Consider the following 6000-nt stretch of genomic DNA (forward strand, 5'->3'; position numbering starts at 1 on the left):
GTATCTTTTATGACAACCCTGTGGGGTAGGCCAGTATTTTTCTCCCTGCATCCGAGGCCTAGAGCAAGAGAGAGAAACAGCCTGTCACGAAGTGAAAACAGCAGCAGAAGGCTTTCAGCATGGCCAGTCATTTTGGTACCAGTATATTCAAAAAACAAGCTTGTAAATACAATTGTCTTTAAATATATACATACATACATACATCATCTGAAACATTTATATCCCATCCAATACCAAGGGTCTTATTATCTATCCTGGTCTTTTTAAATGATGAATATAATAGAATGAAAAATTTTGACCTGGCATAGAAGACAACTCCCAGTTTTTGCTTTGCTATTTTTGGGTTCAAGAATAGACCGGTATATACGGTACCTCTTTCAGTGTTGATGCTCTCTTTTTCTGCACTCCACAGGCAATCCATGCAAGACACATCATTACTGCCAAAGACATCAAGCGGGCACGCATTCACGGCCGGCCTCTCCCCAGGCAGAGCATCATAGATTTTCTCATTGAAAATGCAGCCAAGCTGATCTTGTACAAATACAACTACGAGACCCTCTTGTCTGAGAAGCTGGGGTTCATTTCGGTGCCTGTGACAAAGGTGCTCTTGGAAATCATGTTTGGCTACAAGGCCATCAAGGGCAGTGGGATACGGCTGTCCTCACAGATCGATTGGGCAAAAGTCTCCCAAGAGGTCAATGCGGTGCGCCCACGTAAGCCCAAGACCCCCAAACCCAAAGCCAAGGACAAAAAGAAGGCTGAGGCCAAGAAGAAGAAAGCCGAGACCAAGCCGAAGAAACCAGAGAGGAGTGTTTTTTTCACATCTGAAATGCCCCACGGCAAAGTAATAGTCATGAAGACAGCTGTTAAGTACAGCAAATCGGGAGAGAAGGTATCCACAACCGAGCCCGAAGATGACCAAGTCCCAGAGATTTTCGAGATCGTTCCGCCACAGTTTTCCAGAGAGCCCGAAACAGAGGAGATCTCTCCAGATGAGGAGGATGAGAGCCTAGCGATGCCATCCTCCCCCAGGAAGTCTGTCATGGACAGAACTGACAGCCCTGAGAAACCTGCCGCTTCCGAAGAAACGCTAACCAAAGTCTCTAGCCCTACCCAGCAATCTGAAGAGCAGTCGCCCATTCTGTCTCCCAAGCAATCGCAGTCTTTGCGAAAAGCTAGCCAAGTCCCTGGCAGCACCAGGGAGTCTACGACTTATTTGCCAGAAGTGGAACCAACGAGCCAGTCGACAGAAGAGCCCTCGAAGAAAGCTTCTTCCTCATGCAAGTCTAGCTTAGATGGAGAGGGCAGCAAGACTGTTCTGCCTAAAATCTCAAACTGAACTCACATAATAATAAAGTATATAGATTTGTATACTAAAGTGGTCCTGTGGTTTGCCAGGATGCCGACCGACTGAGTCCAGTCTGCTAGACCCAGATCTGAAATGCTAAATTACGGAATCTCGTTTGGAGGAAAACTGGAAAAGCGATGCCAGGTGCGTCGGCCTGCCAGCTTGCGCTACATGGCTGCTTGCCAAAGGAAACGTACACAGATCCTGACAGCACCTGTTGCATTGGACCCTGGGTGGCTGGATTTTTGCCTACCTGCGTTCATCTTCTGTTGCCTCCCTTGAATCATTCTGCTGCATTTTTTAAGGGAATGAAATCAGCTTTCCTCCTCCTGCTGGCCTTATTTCCCTTTTTACAAATAGGGCAAAGACACAGAGTCTGTTAAACAGAGAAACAGAGCGAGTCAGAAGGGGCCTCCTGGGGCATCTAGTCTGACCCCTGGCTCCAGCCGGCTCCGCTCACGACATGCCCACCATGTGCATGTCTAGCCTATCTTTGAACACCTGCACCGATGGGGCCGCAACCACCTCCTGGTTGAGGTGGACATAGGGAGAGACAGAGCAGATGTAAATTAGCAAGTGCAGATATATGCAAATTTGTCCCGTGGGCCTGATCCCCAGATTTTTTGGTACCTAGCACCACTTCTTCAAAAAGGCATCCATTAGCTGATGTGAAAGTAAAATATTTCCATACAGTTCCTAGTATAGCATTCTGCCATCCATCCTCACTTCCATCATGGCATGTCGCTGTGCCCCTCTGGCATTTCTAATTGGAGCAGGGTTAAGAATCCAAGTAGGAAGTAAAACAATCAGAAGTTACAGGAATCTAACAGGTTTAAAATGTTGAGGTTTTTGCAATCAGAGATACGGAATCCCTTAAGACCAAGTGTGAACTGCCTTAAAACAAAGCATGAGCTGGCTAGGTATTTTTACATTGCAAAGGAAGCACAGCCATCTAAGAGCTTGCCTTATCTGAAAAGCAGGTGGATCACTGGCATAACTTGGGGCTGTTTTTCCTCCCCTCCAGGAGAAGGAAACGAGGAAGGAAAAGCCCTGTGGGTGGAGAACAGGAATAAGGGAACTGCTGCCAGATTTTTTTATTAGAGGACACACAAAAGCACATTGTTTTATCTGAGGATTTATTTGGAATTTCCCAACAGTAGCCCACAAGCTACCTGTAGTAAATCCACAAGCAGGACATGAATTCAACAGCACCCACACACCCATGCTCACCAGCACCTGGAGTACACTGTCCCACTGCCTCTGATAGTGGAGGCAGCATAGAACCATCAGGACTAGAGCCTCCGTGAATTTGTCTAGCTGTTTTTTTAAGTTCTCAAAACAGTGGCAACTTGTGCTAGGTGGTTTTTTGGGATGACCCCAGGTTCTAGTATTATGGGAGAGAGAGAACATCTCTTACCCATTTTCTCTACACGCATCATTTACACACCTCCACCTTTCTCCCCTTGCTTGTCTTTTCCCCGAGTGAATCAGGCCCAGACATTATAACCTTTCCTCTGCTGCTCTAGAAAACTGCCCTCTTTAAAAGGGGGCACTTGGCCAGTGCTGAGAACAGAATGTTGATCTCTGACCAGCTTTCTAGCACTTGAAAAGTGCACTGATTCAACAGCAATGACAAGACAGCCATTTTCCTCCCTAAAGCCGTACATCTACCTATCTACCCACCTACCTACCAGGACTGAACTCGGGCCATTAAAATAAGCCCTGCTATTTTTCCATGAAATTGTTAATCGTTTCAATTTTGCAAAAAAGGAAATATCTTTAAGTTCTCCTGCAAATGAGCCACTTATCTCTGTTCCTGCTGCCTTCCATCAATGGGGCGAAAGGAATTAGTAGGGTATAGCTTCTGATCTAAATCTACCCATCTTCCAGTAGCTCCTGCAACAGAACCAGTAGCTGAGAACGCAGCCACGGACTGTCAAATAAAAGCAGCAATAAGCAAGAAAATAAAATTGGGCTGCTTTGAAAGCAGCGCTTCTAGCACAACTGTGGGGCTGTTTTGTTTGGAGTTGTTCTTTAGCACAACTGTGAAGAATTGTAGGAAGCACGATGCAAACTGCAGTGAAAATGTGCGGGTGGGTGGGTGGGTGGGTGGGTGACCTCCCAGAAAGACAAGCAGATGCTTGCCAAAGCTCCATAAGATTGATTTTCTACGGCTAAGCTGACAGCCTGAGACATCTGTTTTGACCTGTTTCAGGAAAACAGCGTGATCCTTTGTCAGTCCTAACAGGAAGGAACAGTCCTTTCTCATGAAATACAGATGCATTGTGTGAAGTGTCAGACTGTACCAGATTGCTTCCTATTCTCCTTCTCTTTTGCTCCATTTGCTTTTTTGCTTGGTCGCTAAAGATCGTTCCAGTTGGGGAGGAAGCTGGCACATTGGAGGCAGCAAGAAAGAAAGGCCAACCTGACGTTTCATAAAAACCCTGCTGTTGCTGAAGATTTTTGTTCCTTTCTTCCTTTGGAAAAAAGTGTTCCCCTGAGAGAAAAAGCACTCTTGTGCATGCCCAGAAGCTGAATGATGGGAGATTCAGGACAGATTTTTAAAAAGGAAGGTTCCCCCCCATAAACTATTATTACTGTTATTATTATGTTTATACACTGGCTTCCTTCCTTTAGCAAGGCAGCTGACACAGTTCTTCCTCTCCCCATATTATCCTCTCAACAACAACCTTGTCAGGTAGGTCTGGCTGAGACTTTATGACTGCCCAAAGACTCCCAAGGAGCTGAGTGGCTACCTGAATCTCCCAAGTCCTAGTCCAACTCTTTAAGCACAATTTGCCTGGGCCCCCAGAGGGCCTCCCCCAGGTGCTGCTGAAAATATTTCAGCTTTGCTGAAATTCAGTCCGGTGGGATGTGCTGTTGGACTGCAAAGCTTTCTCATTTCTTTATGACTTTAGCAGCAGTGGAATAGTTGACCAGTTTGCTTCTCCACCCTGTATTTGAATAGCTCCTTTCTGACATGTAAACATAACTTTTAAAAAATCATTTTTGTTACCAATAACATAGCAGGACCATGCGAGGACCAACTGAAAAGGTGCAGTGACATGCAGAACCTTCACCAAACTTATTCTTCAGGGTGGATGCAAAGAAATAGTCATTTCTATTGATTTCATTTCATCTGAATTCACCCTGAAGAAAGGTTCTGCGCAACTCATAACTTGCTTACCATTTGGGATCCTTTTAATTCATCCTAATAAAGTATTGTTAGTGCAGCTATCTTTAATTATGTTTATATATTTTTGCACCATGCAAACACAAATGTACCATATAGTTAGATGCACAACTACTCAGAATTAAATCACAATGAGTTTAATGCAAGTTGCTCCCACTTTATTCTGTTGTATGACAAAGTAAAAACAGTTTAGTAACTATTAAGTTACTGTGGATTTTGCATTTTATCCATCAGTCATGCTTTACACAATAACACTACACACGTTGGTTTTTAAAGAACAACCAAAGTGCATGAAAAGAACACAAAAGAACTACACAAATGCACTAAAGCAATGTAAGATGGGCTGCCAAATTTTCAAACCTTGCTGGCATCTTAAGCTGAAAAAGTGCAATATGGCTTTCGAGGATCATGTATTTCCAAAGGAGAGGGAAAAAATGATCTTCTGTGACCATGAGCAGAACATCTTTCCTCCAACGGAAATATTTTTGGAAACAGAAGGGCAAGAAGACTTATTCTCTGCCTCGACCATGACTAGAGTGCCTTTCGTTCTAGGGGAATACATCTTCCAAGGACAGGGACATGCCTTAAAGTTCATTGAAGTACAAACTAGATGCTTCCCCTTTCAGCAAGCATGCTAATCTTGAATTTGGTGCTTTGGGTGCAAGTTTATGTATGTTTATACAAAAAAACAAAGTCTTTCTGATCCCACCACATCCCAGTGTTTTCAGCATTTTAAAAACATTTTAATGGTTTGATTTGTATTCGATACTTACACTGTACTAATACTTTTATTTTGATTGTTTGACTATAATCCATCTGAGAATATTTGCCAGTTGGGCATATGCTTCATAGAAATAAATATTCTACGTTTTGACTTCTTTCATTGCTATAAAGCTCAATCACCGAAGCTCTCTCTCTGGGCAGATTACAAAAGTTCAGAAACACAATGCAATAAAATACCGTATATTCTTTCCAAGGAACAGAAATGTACAAACGAAATAAAAGCGGCAGACATAACCTGGGTTGCATCATTTGCATGATCACACCAGCATATGTAATAATCAATCAAGGCCTGATTATTTATTAATTTTTAAATATCAATGGGCTGCCCCTGCGCGAACTCGCCTCCCCTCCGCCAACCGCGCCGCTCACCGAGCCGGCCTGGCCCCGCCCCTCGCCGCCACGCCCCCTCGCCCAGTCCCTTCGCCCTCGCCCAGTCCCTTCGGCCCCTCGCCTTTCCCGGGGGGAGGGGCGCCCGAGCACGCATGCTGCCACGCCGCCAGCTCCCATTGGCCGCCTCGGCGGGCGCCTCGGGCCAATGGGCGCCTCGTTCGTAGCTTTCCCGGCGCCGGGCGCAGGGCGCGTGGGCGGCGCTGGCAGCCGCTGATTGGCCGGCGCCGGCGCCGGTGGCGGAAGCGGGGCTCGGGGCGAGCGGCGCGGTGCGGCGCGGAGGGCGGCG

The sequence above is a fragment of the Varanus komodoensis genome, unplaced genomic scaffold (assembly GCF_004798865.1).
Source record: "Varanus komodoensis strain SLA01 unplaced genomic scaffold, ASM479886v1 scaffold38, whole genome shotgun sequence".
NCBI lineage: Eukaryota > Metazoa > Chordata > Lepidosauria > Squamata > Varanidae > Varanus > Varanus komodoensis.